Source organism: Glycine soja, chromosome 4 (genome assembly GCF_004193775.1).
Source record: "Glycine soja cultivar W05 chromosome 4, ASM419377v2, whole genome shotgun sequence".
In the NCBI taxonomy this organism is placed as follows: Eukaryota; Viridiplantae; Streptophyta; class Magnoliopsida; order Fabales; family Fabaceae; genus Glycine; species Glycine soja.
In genome coordinates, this window is record NC_041005.1 from 34,227,988 (window position 1) to 34,242,417 (window position 14,430).

Sequence of the window (14,430 nt, forward strand, 5' to 3'; positions counted from 1 at the left end):
TGCCTCTCATTGCCCTAGTGTAGGGTTTTGAGTTGTCTTTTGATGTCCTTCGTCATGACCTTGTAGCAAGGAAGAAAGGAAAGAAGTTGTGCAGGTTCTCGAAAATGAATTTTCAAGGACGAGAAACATTCAAAGGATTTTTCAATTGATAGATTAAGTCGAACGATTCTTGCTCTTGACAACTCACTTTTCTCTCAAACTTTTAGGAATGATAAAATGAGGTTACATGAATGTCTTATTTTGGTTTGAAACATAGTCAATCAAACATTTTTTTGAACTTTTTACTTCACTCATCATTTACGGTACTCTCACCAAAAGTGTAGAACGAATAATTTTTGATTGAATAGTCTTGGAAGTCAAAACTCAGAAGCGCATGTCACTTGAGCAAATAAACCAATGGCTTAAACTCACATTCCAGTGGAAGTTGAATAAGCAAAGATGTAACTGTGAGAGGATGAGAGACAAGGATGTCAAATTTATCATATTATTAGCATTGTAACTGTTAGAATAATGGCATAAACTTGAAAATCCTAAAGTCATTAGAGACATCTAACAACAACCTTCAAATTGCCCCATGTATAGTGTCGCTTGCCAATGTCATAATTCACAAGCGATTCTCTTCAAATTTCAACTAGCCCGCATTAATTAGACTTTGCACCTTATGTATCAGGGTCCTACAATGCTCAATGGAATGCCCCGGAACTCCTCCAAGATAAGCACATGTAGTGTTCGAGTCATATCCTTGAAAAAATGGAGGTTGAGGAACCATGGCTGGGGTTATGGCTACCATTGAATTATCGAGTAGATATGAGAGAAGGTTAGCATAGGACACCAGAATTGGGGTGAATTCTACAAGCTTTTTCACTGGAAAATTCCATTAGGTCCTTCCAAGAATGGACTCGGGAAGATTCTAGATTGGTATACTAGGTGACAGCTGCCCAAGTAAGACTTTCTTCGAATAAATGCATGAGCAATTTTTCATCTTTTGCGTATGCCCTCATCTTCCAACAGTACATTTTTAGATGATTCTTGGGGCAAGCAGTACCCTTGTACTTATCGAAATTGGGCACCTTGAATTTTGGAGGGATGATGACATCAGGCACAACTCTGCCATGTTAGCAAAAGCATGATCTTCGCCTCCATCAATGGCCCTGAGCCTTTCCTCTAAATGATCCAATTCTCCCTTTTTCATCATAGCAGCAGGAGGGACTCTCCCCATCCCAAAATGCAAGGATTGTGATTGTGGGCGAAACTAAGGGCCCTCCAAAATGGGTTGAGAGACATGTGCATGATCAGATTGAGGTTGTTGGCTCCCAATGAGTATGGGAGTGGAGTTATTGACATTCTCATTGGGAGTGTGCGCATCTCTTGCCCAAGCTTCTTAGAGTCTTCTAGTCATGGCTCTGGTGATAGGTCCCCTCCTTGGGAGGATTGCATCATATTGTTACCTGTGTTTCGAGTAGTTTCATTTGGATAACTTTCATGTGTTTGATCAAGAGGATCATTTGTGTGTTCAGGTACAATGCAATGACCATGGCTTTCATTATTTGTGTGTGCAGCACAAGATGAAGATGCAACAACAAATTCATTTTGCAAATTATTTCAAATCCTACAAATATTGTTGATAGTTTTGTTTCGTCTATTTGGGAGGTCATTGTTCCTTTGTTGAGTATTTGTGATATCTACTAATGGATTTTGAAAAGTTTGTTGGTTGCCTGTAAAATTCATAACACTAGCTTAGAGGTTCAATTATAACAACAATACACCTGATAAAAATACATCCAATACAATGTAAGGATATTAGTGTCCTGTTACCACTTTTATGTTTAGTTATTGGTAAAGACTTTCCTTGCAATATGAGTTTTCATTTTAATCTTGCAACTTTAGTATCAAATGTTGTGGTACAAACCTCTTCTTCCATGTTTCATTACCTGCAAAATAAAAGTGGATAAATAATAATTATAACATAGTTAAAGCATTACTGTAGAGATTTGTAGTTGTTGTTTTAACAATCTGGAAGAAATATATCTTAGTACAAATATAAGTTAAAGCATTATTTTTTTAGTCTGATATATTGTTCTTTGGATGTTATATCACTACAACATCAAGTCTAAGTGACCAACCATGAATGAAATAGTTTTTTAAAAAGTTGAATGTCACTTAGTGGGTCAGGCAATGTAAGATTAGCGTTAGTTCAGTTTTTTCTTATAGTTTTTGTTAGTCAAACCAGCTTGTTGACAACTTTTAGCCTATGTTAGACTAAGTAGACTTTTAGCAATCTTTTAGCCACCATCTTAGTAGACATAGTATATCTTAGTAGACTTTGTAGATATTTTTTTTGTTGCTCCTATATACTTTATTAAGTCATTGTCTATCATTTTTGTAATTTTATTTTATGTAGTTTAGGTCCATTAAGGTGAAACTGATGTGGCGTAAAAAACTTTGTTGTTCCAAAAATTAAGTTTAGAAAAGTAAGCTACTACAAATAGGTTAGCCTCATATAGAGCTTAATATGTTGTCACTTGGAAAATATAATATTCTTGTATTATTAATTTAAAAACAATTATTGACTTACATTACTTTGAATAACATGATTCGAAAAAAGTAAATACAAAAATTGGAAAAAAATCTATTAATTAACAATACAAAAAACACCTTTGTTGGCTATGAAAATACTAATAGTATGATCACATTTGGTCATAATAGATTGCCATGATTTCAAATTTCATTGTTCATATTTGATAGGAATACTAAATTAGTCTTGATGTCAATGACAAACATCATTAACATGCCAAAATGCACAAAAAAAACCGTTCAATTTGATTACACTAATTGGTTACAATATCAAAGCAGTTTTCAATCCTTAACTACATGTTGATTCATGAGAATCAGCAACAACAGCCTAGTCTACATGATTCCTGCTTCCACCAAAACCTTGAGATCTCAGGTCTTCCTGTTGCTTTTTAATCCATTCAATTATCGTTGGTTGTGGTGCATGTTGTGTAATAATCATCTTAGCATTTTCAATTGCTAAACTTTTTGCAACAGTCTTTGCACCTAACTGATAATAACAAAGGCTTTAACTATTAGTAATAAGTGTAAGGTTTCAAACAAACATAGAGTTATAACAAATAATACTAAACATGCCTCTTGTGCGGCAGTTAAGTACTCTTTGGTATGAAACATTATGAGCACTTGCTTATCATGACAGATTTGATGTACCACATATCCATTATGATAGTTACTAACATTCCCAAGTTGTCTTCCCTCACCACCAGCTCTTTCAATTAAAAATAGTAGTTGTTTGCCTATGAGCGCCATTACCTCTGCTGACTAAACTCTTGTATTGGAATTCCAAAGAAGTCAGAAGATCAATGTTATCTGTCATACCCTAATTTCGTCCGGGGATTATAATTTGATGATATACAACCATTGATTGGCCGCTTCGAGATATTTGGCACCCTTTGTTGCACAATATGTAAAGTCCCGAGACGTGCCGAAAATCAAAAGGAAGCAGGCTTACGCGATCCGTGAAAATTCCGTGATGTGACGGAAATCTAAAGGAGGTATTTTTCGCAATCCGTGAGTTTTCGTAACTTCTTCGAAAGCTAAAAAAGAGCAAATACATAATCCGTAAGGACTCGTAACCTTGCGGAAGGAAAATAAGTATCATTACGAAATTCGTAAATTTTCGTAACGTTACGGAAAAAGAATTATCAAAAAAGGTAGAGGGGGTGCATTTAGTAAAAATGGGGGTACAAATAGAAATCAGGCCCACTTGGGCCTTCCAGATTCTTCCTCCAGAAGGCTGTTGCTTCTGGAGGAAGCAACCTTGCTCGCCTGGGCGAGCTGGGTGGCAAGCTCCTCCCCTATTTTGCTATAAATAGAGGGAGGAGTGAAGGGAGAAGGGGTTCAGCCTTCTTGGCACTTCTCATTCTCTCGAAATTACTGAGGAAAATTATTTCCGTGAAGAAAATCCAAGCCGAGGCGCTTCCGTAACGTTTCCGTAACGTTTCCGTGAGTAATTACGCGAAGATTCTCGACCGTTCTTCAACATTCATCGTTCGTTCTTCGTTTTCTTCAGTCTTCAACGGGTAAGTACCTCAAACCGAGCTTTTCAATTCATTCTATGTACCCGTGGTGGTCCACATGTTGTTTCATGTATTTTTATTCTCGTTTTCATTCGCTTTTTATACCCCCTTTTGACGTGCTTAAGTCATTTATTTAAGTCATTTCTCGCCTAATCTAAAAATAAAACAAATTTCCACCGATCGTTTGAATTGTATCATCCGTTAATTTCGGTTAAAATGAATTCCGACCGTTCGGTTGTGCCGTAACCACGTTGGAAATCAAAAAAGAGGTGAAATAATAATATAATAATCAAAAAATACCTTTTCAGTAAAATAAAGCGAAAAAATCAATCGGACATTTTCTCTTTGGGATTTCTCATTCTTAATTGAATCGACTAATAACTAAAGTGAAACTAAGGCTAAAATCAACTCGCCTAGTCAAGCTCGTCCACAAAAATAGGGTTTTGAAAGTTTATCATTTCAGTTTCTTACCAAGTAAAATGGATCATTTTTTTAGGTCCAACGCCTTAAAATGATCACCTTTCAAGTAAAAAGAATCACTTGATTCACGCATAAGAAAGAACTACGTAGGTCTGATTTCCTCTTTGATAGAGGGTACGTAGGAGCAAGAGCCCCGCTTTTGTCGACCTCAAAAAAAAGAACTAAAAGTTAAGGTAACACAATTTCCACAATTCTAAAAAATAGGTTGTTGTCCTTTGAGACAAATGTGAGAGGTGCTAATACCTTCCTCAAACGTAAATACAACTCCCGAACTTAGAATTTTCATTTTGACCGGTTTCCTTCAGTTTTCCCGACGTTTTCCACAAATAAACGTTGGTGGCGACTCCGTGCACCTTTCCTCCTTTGGAAAGCGCACCCGTGAGCCTCGCCCTCGCTCGCCCGTAAAAGGGCACGTTGCGACAGTTGGCGACTCCACTGGGACTATTTTTGTGAGTTAGGCCTATTTTAAGGAATTGTGGATTTGTGAAACTTCGTGTGTGCTTTTGTTGAACTTTGTAAAATGTAAATAATTGTTGTCTATTTCGCATTCTTTACACTGCATTCTAAGCACCCACGGATTTGAGTAAAAAAGGGGCCCTATACCCGGGTTCATGGGAATTTAAGGAGTGGAGGTGAATCTATCATCATGCTAGGTCTCCGACTTGCTTGATAATAGTGAAACCTCGTCTAGAGCTTTCTCTCTTTATAATGTGTTGTCGCTGGTATTCCATACCGCCACAATATTATTATCTTGAGTGATGATACCTCTAGAGAATGGCCATGTGAGTTATAAATTATTGGGAAGTAGTTATTAGAGACCCCTAGATATTATCCTATAGGTTCCCAAATAGGGGCAAAGAGCAAACACGCTCCGTGCCATTTGTTCTCATGCATCTTTTGATAAATAGCACTAGTTCATAGTTTTTTGCTAGTGGTGTTTGGTTTCTTTAGAGTAATACGTAACCTTTTTAATGCTACGTCGAGGCGCCATCATGCCCAAACATAGCATTAAAATTGGATCTATGCGGTCTCGTATGTGTGAATTACCCCTTTGTGTTGTTTTCCTTCTGTTTCATGCATACGCATTGCATCATTCATGTCGGAGTCTTGATCCACCCCTTTTTAGGTAAATGATGGGGACAAATCAAAATGGCAAAAGGTTTTATCAAGTCAAGGTTAAAAGTCTAGATGTCACTAGCCTCAAGGAATTGGGACGATTGATGGGACCTCTCCAAAGGCAAGCCTTCCGCAAAGTATACGGGAAGATTCTAGATTTGACCGCAGCGGAGGTATTTACGGAAGCTGTCGTATCCCTCGCCCAATACTATGACCAGCCGTTGAGGTGTTTCACGTTTGGGGACTTCCAAATGGTACCAACTATTGAAGAGTTTGAGGAAATATTAGGATGCCCTCTTGGGGGGAGAAAACCGTATCTTTTCTCCGGCTTTCTTCCTTCCTTGAGCAAGATTGCAGCTGTGGTTGGAGATTCAGCAAAAGAGTTGGATCGCATGAAGCAAACTTGGAACGGCGTAGTGGGCCTGCCTCGGAAATACTTGGAAGGCAAGGCAAGGGATATGGCAAGCCAAGAGAAGTGGGGCCCGTTTGCGGATATATTAGCTTTGTTGATTTTTGGGGTTGTCCTCTTTCCGAACGTTGACGGTTTGGTAGACTTAGCCGCCATTGATGCTTTCCTCGCATATCACCATAGCAAGGAAAGCCCAGTGGTGGCTATCTTGGCATATTTGTTTGACACCTTTGACCGGAGGTGTGAGAAAAACAGTGCACGGATTGTCTGTTGTTTACCCGCTCTCTGTGTGTGGTTGATTTCACACCTATTCCAACAAGACACAAGGCACCCGTGTCCGCTTCAAAGTTATCGCACATGCGCCGAAAAAGGAAGAGTCGATTGGGACCAACATTTGGCGGAGATAGGGGGCAGCGCAATCAATTGGTTTACTCGTTGGAAGGAAGGCAAGAAATGAGTTCTTTTCTCGTGTGGGGACTACCCTAATGTTCCATTGATAGGGACTAGGGGGTGTATTAATTATAATCCCGCGCTCGCCATAAGACAGCTAGGGTACCCCATGTGGGGAGCTACAACGGAAGGGAGTCTCTCACCTTTCCTTGTGAAAGATTTAGGCGCGCAAGGTCTCAAGGTTATACAAAGAATCCACAAGGCGTGGAAGAGTCCGTTGAGGAAAGACAAGGAGCTTAGGGGCATCCGTAATGGCGTCATCGGAGGTTATCATGGATGGCTAAGAATTCACACGCGAGGGTTAGATTGGCTCTCCAAGTTTAAAGTTATCGATGAGGAGAACTTCGAAGCTCCGAAGGAAGATGAAGAAGTCCGAGCTCTAAAATTAGAGCTAGGGAAGGCAAGACTCGCCAAGGAGAAGTTCAAAGCAGCTGCTACACACATCCAGAAAGAGTGCACCGAGTTACAAGAGGAAAACGCGGCCACTGCAAGAGCCCTTGAACAAGAAACCAAAAGGGCCCGCAAGGAGGAATATGGCCGAGAGAAATTCCGAGGAGCATTGTGGGGTAGCAACAATGAGCTCAAGCTCCGAAGAGAGGAAAGAAATCGGTCACGGGTGCATGGCATGATCTTAAAAGAAGAGTTGGTTGCCTGCGCGAGGTCCAAAAGGAGTTTGGCTCAACACTTGGAAGCCACGGAGCAAAGCATGCTAGCTATCATAGGGCAATACAAGGAAGAATTGAACCAGTCTATGGCCCATGAACAAAAGCTAGTGGAGGATTTTGCACAAGTGTACGCCGAAAAAGAAGCAAGAGGGAGGGTGATTGATGCATTGCATCAAGAAGCGACTATGTGGATGGATAGGTTCGCCTTGACCTTGAATGGAAGTCAAGACCTCCCGCGTCTATTAGCCAAAGCAAAAGCCATGGCCGAAGTGTGTACGGCCCCCGAGGAGATTCATGGGCTAATCAATTACTTTCAACACATGATAGATTTGATGGCCCACATAATTAGAAACCGTTAGGTTCTCTTGTAATACCTTTGTATAATCTTGGCTAGATGAAAGCTTTGTTTTTTTTATAAAATGAGAAGTTCTGAACTCATCATGTTATCTAAAAACCTTGGGGTGGATCCAAGTGCTCCGATCATCCATTTGCATATTCATGTTTTGGTGGCATACTCACCGTTGTTTATTTCTTTAGGAATTTCATCATAACTAAGAAAACACCAAGGCACCCCTATAACACTCGATCCAGAAAAATGGATACTGAAGAGGGCGTGCAGGAACAGATGAAGGCCGATCTATCAGCTTTAAAAGATCAAATGGCTTCCATCTCGGAGGTCATGTTAAAAGTCCAGAAAACTATAGAGGATAAAGCCACGGCAACCGCCTCCAGTACAGTTAGGGAAGCGAAGCCGGTGCTGCAACCCGCCTTAAATCCGGGCCGAGACAGAAACACGGCCGTGTTTGGTCGAAGGTATAGTCCGCAAGCTTATCCTTATGGCTTGCCTCCGGACTTAACCCCCCGTGCCACCCCGGAAGATTTAAGCCAAGCCCCTACTTTCGAGGGGCAACTCCCACCTTATGATGACTATCCCGGGCAAGACGATGAGGAAGGAGATACCCATCTTGGCCCCCTGCTCCACCCCAAAGATCCGTCCCCACATGAACGACCCCAACCGAAGATAGTCCGCCTTATCCCGGCCTCACCCACACCCGTAAAAGAATATGTTCCCTTCGCAGAAGATAAGGGAAAGATTGAGGCGTTTGAAGAGAGGTTAAGAGCAGTCGAGGGCCTTGGCAATTACCCATTCTCGGATTTGGCGGATTTGTGTCTCGTGCCCAACATTGTCATCCCTCCCAAGTTCAAAGTACCGGACTTTGATAAGTACAAAGGGACGACATGTCCAAAAGGGCATCTCCGGATGTATTGCCGAAAGATGGGGGCGTATTCTGCGGACGAAAAGTTGTTGGTCCATTTCTTTCAAGACAGCTTGGCCGGTGCAGCTGTAGCATGGTATACCAATCTGGAAGCTTCCCAGATCCGATCATGGAAGGACTTAACAACTGCCTTCATTAGGCAGTACCAGTACAATACGGACATGGCTCCCGATCGGAACCAGCTTTAGGGTATGACTAAGCGAGAGCATGAGTCCATTAAGGAATATGCCCAAGTCGTACCGTCCATGACGGAGAGGGAGATGATCACAATTATGGTAGATACGTTACCCACGTTCTACTATGAAAAGCTGATATGCTACATGCCAGCTAACTTTGCGGATCTCGTCTTCGCCGGAGAAAGGATTGAATCCTGACTACGAAAAGGCAAGTTCGAATATGCTGCCAATATGGCCCCCAACAACAACAGAAGAGCCCCAGTAGGGGGCGCAAGGAAAAAGGAAGGAGACGCCCACACGGTCACCACCGCCCCGACGCGGATGAAAGCACCCCAAAATATCCAAAGCTCATACCAGCCCAATCCCCCAAATTTTTTAATCCGAGCCGGGAATTCCCTCCCGACTCAAGCAAAAGGACCACCCGCAGTAGAAAGAGCGCTGCCCAACGCACAGCTCCAGCCGCACCCCGGCCAGTTAATAATACAGCCCCCGGTGCGACCTATAAATATGCACAGCACCCGCCCCCGAAAGACAACTTCCCTCCTATTCCCATGGCATACTCCGAGTTATGGCCTTCATTATTGGAGAATCATTTCGTGGTGGCCATACCCGGGAAGGTCCTCCAGCCACCCTACCCCAAGTGGTATGACCCGGGTGCCAAGTGTGCGTACCATAGTGGAGTTCCCAGACACAACATTGACTCCTTCCTCCCGTTCAAATATAAGGTACGGCACTTAATCAGTGTCGGTTGGCTATCGTTTCAAGAGGAAGGCCCAAATGTTAGAACCAACCCGCTAGCTAGTCATGGAGGGGCTAGCGTGAACGCCGTCGAAGAGGATGGGCCATCGCGGGCAAAGAGATTAGGAGAGGTAGCTACTTCAAGACGCTTCATCTATCAATCACTGCAAGCGGCATGCATGGTCTCCCGTGGCGGAGGCGAAAGGGACGAATGTTTGTTTCACCTCGGGGAGTCGCACGACATGGAAACCTGTCCTGCGGTAGAAGAATTGCTTCAGCGGCTCATGGACTGGGGGCAGCTTGAAGTGTCCATAGGAGGGAGGGAAGAACCACAAATTTGCATGCAGTCGGAAGAGAAGAAGGTTCCTCTAACCCCCAAGGCCCTAGTGATATGTTTTACTAGAAAAGGGACCGGCTCCACACCCATATACCCCCGGGCAGCGCCCAAGCCAACGCCATTTGCATATCAAAGTAATAAGGTCGTTCCGTGGAAGTATACCCCTCCCACGTCCAGCGAAAGAGTTGCAACCGAAATTGACTCCCTATCAGCTAAGGTAACCAACATCATAGGCAGTATATGCTCAGCCATACCACGTGGCTTATTTCCAAAATGGATCCCGTGAAATACATCTTTGAAAAACCGGCCCTCACAGGACGAATCGCTAGGTGGCAGGTATTATTATCTGAATTCGATATCGTTTACGTCACCCAAAAAGCGGTAAAGGGAAGTGCCTTAGCAGATTATTTGGCCCAGCAACCCCTCCAGGATTATCGGTCGATGCACCCCGAGTTCCCAGATGAAGATATCATGGCCCTGTTTGAAGAGAAGCGGACGCACGAGGACATAGACAAATGGATTGTTTGCTTCGATGGGGCATCTAATGCTTTGGGCCATGGAGTAGGGGCAGTCCTTGTATCCCCGGATGATCAGTGTATTCCTTTCACGGCTAGGCTAGGTTTTGATTGTACCAACAATATGGCCGAGTACGAAGCATGCGCCCTCGGGGTTCAGGCGGCCATTGATTTTGATGTAAAACTACTCAAGGTGTATGGAGACTCAGCTTTGGTGATACGCCAGTTGAAAGGAGAATGGGAAACTAGGGATCCGAAGTTGATACCCTATCAAACTCACCTCTTGAGGTTAGCCAAGTACTTTGATGACGTTTCCTTCCACCACATACCTCGGGAAGAGAATCAAATGGCTGATGCATTAGCCACCCTGGCATCCATGTTTCAACTTGCCCCACACGGGGATCTACCGTACATCGAATTCAAATCTCAAGGTAGGCCGGCATATTGTTATGCAATAGAGGAAGAGCGGGATGGGAAACCATGGTATTTCGACATCAAGCAGTATGTCGAGAACAAAGAATACCCACCAGGGATTTCTGACAATGACAAAAGGATGTTGAGGAGATTGGCTACTGGTTTCTTTGTAAGTGGTACCATCCTGTACAAACGAAACCACGACATGACCCTCCTACGATGCGTAGATGCCAAAGAGGCGAACTTCATGATTGAGGAGATCCACGAGGGTTCCTTTGGGACACATGCCAATGGGCATGCTATGGCCAGAAAAATCCTTAGGGCCGGTTATTATTGGCTCACCATGGAAAGCGATTGTTGCGCTCATGTCAGGAAATGTCATAAATGTCAGGCATACGCGGACAATGTCAATGTTCCGCTACATCCTCTGAATGTTATGTCCGCCCCTTGGCCTTTTTCCATGTGGGGAATAGATGTCATTGGAGCCATCGAACCCAAAGCGTCGAATGGTCACCGCTTCATTCTTGTGGCGATAGATTACTTCACCAAATGGGTCGAAGAAGCTTCTTATACTAATGTCACAATGAATGTGGTAGTTAGATTCATAAAGAAGGAGTTGATTTGTCGATACGGACTCCCCATGAAGATCATTATTGACAATGGCACCAATCTGAATAATAAGATGATGCAGGGGATGTGCGAGGACTTCAAGATCCAGCATCATAACTCTACCTCTTATCGGCCAAAGATGAATGGAGCTATAGAGGCTGAGAATAAGAATATTAAAAAGATTGTTCAAAAGATGACAGGGTCATACAAAGATTGGCATGAGATGTTGCCTTTCGCCCTGCACGGATACAGAACCTCGGTGCGAACTTCTACTGGAGCAACACCGTATTCCTTGGTTTATGGGATGGAGGCAGTACTCCCGTTTGAGGTGGAAGTTCCTTCTCAGAGGATAATAGCAGAATCCGGCCTAGAAGAGTCGGAATGGGCTCAAGCACGCTACGACCAACTCAACCTCATTGAAGGTAAGCGTTTGACAGCCATGAGCCATGGGCGTCTGTATCAACGAAGAGTAAAGAACGCATTCGATAAGAAGGTACGTCCGTGCAAGTTCAACGAGGGGGACCTCGTGCTGAAAAAGATGTCCCACGCAGTTAAGGATGGTCAAGGCAAGTGGGCCCCGAATTATGAAGGACCTTTCATGGTGAAAAGAGCTTTTTCTGGGGGTGCTCTGATACTCACCAACATGGATGGCGAGGAGCTGCCCTCGCCCGTGAACTCCGATGTAGTTAAACGATATTACGCTTGAAGTCTGGGGCAATCAAGAGGACCGCTGCATGTTTTTATTTCCGAGTTTTTCTCGTTCTTCTTGGTTTCCTCTAGGGATTCCCATTCACTGTATTTGTCTCGCTTCTTTGAAAAGAAAAGATGGGCGAGGTTTCAGTCCTCCCTTTGGTTTCAAACCTTGTGTTTTAGATTTGTTATAACTTGAGCCCTCTTCGCTCGGTGTATGGGGTGCCCCAAACGCTTATCTAAAATTGAATCTAACCAGCCTTCACTAAGAAATTTATCGCATAAGGAACATACATGCGCATACACATGCATATTTTGTGGTAACAGGGGCAGGGCCTTCTTAAGTCACGGTTAGAAGTCGAGACAAGTTGACTGCGGAAATCAACCAAGGTAAGACGATGGCCAGACACGATTGGCCATTGGATTTTTTGTTTCCTACTTACAGGTACATAGGGATGGATGCAAGTGGGGATAGGGTCACGACCGACCGATCGTTGCCCCTTCCCGGCGCTAAACAAGCAGAGAACGTCGCTGCAAGGCAGCCCAGTATCCTTTACATTCGCAGTTTCTTTTACTATTGTTTGTTTTAAATAAGTAATCGACACCTAATGCTGATTTAAGTAGGTTCAAGTGGGCAAACGCTAACCCATAAGGAAGGAGGAGACATGGTTAATGTTCCCCTCAAAAAAAAAAAGTACAGGTTAGCTCGCCTGGGCGAGCTGAGCTCGCCTGGGCGAGCAACCCCTGTACGAAATTATAAAGGGGTGGAGGGGGAACGTTTTCTTCACCCAAAACTCTTCCCCCTCACTTCAAAAACCCCCAAGCTCACAGGAACTACGAGAACAGCAGCCCCCAAGCTTCCATTGTTGAGTTTTTGCTTCCCTTTTCACGCTTTAATTCACTCCCCACAAGTAAGTGCAATTTCCCTTGGTTATTTGGCTCTCCATTGATGTGTTTTGGTGCTTTAGTTGCTCATTTTTTGCAAAATTCGTGAAGCAATTTGCATCTGAATCCATGCTTGTTTTGTGGAGTTGAGGATTTGAATGAGAAGGCCTTAGGCCTATGTTGTATTCTGAAGCAATGGGGCATGCCACATTGCCCCCATTCTCTTGCAATTTATGTCCAAACATGCGCCCATCAAGTGCTCGGTGAAATGCCCCAATGATATATGAATATGATTTTGCAAAATTGGGATGGTGGGGCTGTTTTATGTATGTAGAGACAGCATAGGAAAGTCGAAGTAGACGCCCAAATGCAATCCCAAGCTTAGGAACCCAAACTTTTTAGCTTCAATGCAAGAAAACATACTCATGACTAGGAACCCAAAATTTGGTTTTAGAATTAGAAAAGCATGAAAATAGGGATTTGCTTGTAAGAATTTGGGCCGCCCCATGATTGGTACTTTGCACCTAAGTAATGTGGGAAATGCTTTTCAATGGTATGTAGATATATGTGTAAATATAAGGGGCATAAAATTCCTCGCCAAGTATGAATAATTGTTTTCTTAAATGAATGTATGATAGCGTGGAATGCCTTTTTGAATGCAAATATGTGCAGGATGTAATTAGCTTTCCAATATGCATATAAATAAATATGAGTGAAACAGTAAAAATTTGTATGGTGTACTTCAAATGTATGTAAGTAGTTTGTGATAGCAAATGTTTAGGATATAAATTAGGTGTAAAGTTTGACGCAACACTTTGAGCATGAAAGTGTGTTTTCTTTTTCAGAATGTATATAGGTGTATGGCAATTAGAATATATTAGATGTTCTTGTATGTTGACATGGGTAATAGGATATTTTCTACACATGCGCGTGTGCATAAATGGATTACATGAGTTTGGTTTAAATCAGAGGGGTTAGCACGACATTTTTGCGTTAATATAAGCATTATCTTGTAAAACTAACTTCCAAATGTTTGTTCTCGCAGGAGATAGCCCCGAGGAAACTTGCCTCAAAGAGATCCAGGATGGATAAAGCGGCCGAAGGAACTAGTTCCGCTCCCGGGTATGATAGTCACCGCTTTAGGAGCGCTGAACACCAACAGCGCTACGAGGCCACCAAGGGATGGTCATTTCTCCGGGAGCGACGCGTCCAGCTTAGGGACGACGAGTATACCGATTTCCAGGAGGAGATAGTTCGTCGGCAGTGGGCATCACTGGTCACCCCCATGGCCAAGTTCAATCCAGACATAGTCTTCGAATTTTATGCCAATGCTTGGCCTACAGAGAAGGGCGTGCGAGATATGAGGTCCTGGGTGAGGGGTCAGTGGATCCCGTTTGATGCAGATGCTATCGGCCAGTTCCTGGGTTACCCTTTAGTGCTGGAAGAGGGTCAGGAGTGCGAGTATGGCCAGAGGAGGAACCGGTCCGATGGGTTCGATGAGGAGGCCATCGCCCATTTGCTATGTATACCGGGGCAGGATTTTGCCCGGACTGCTGCCTGGAGACGGGTGCGGATCAT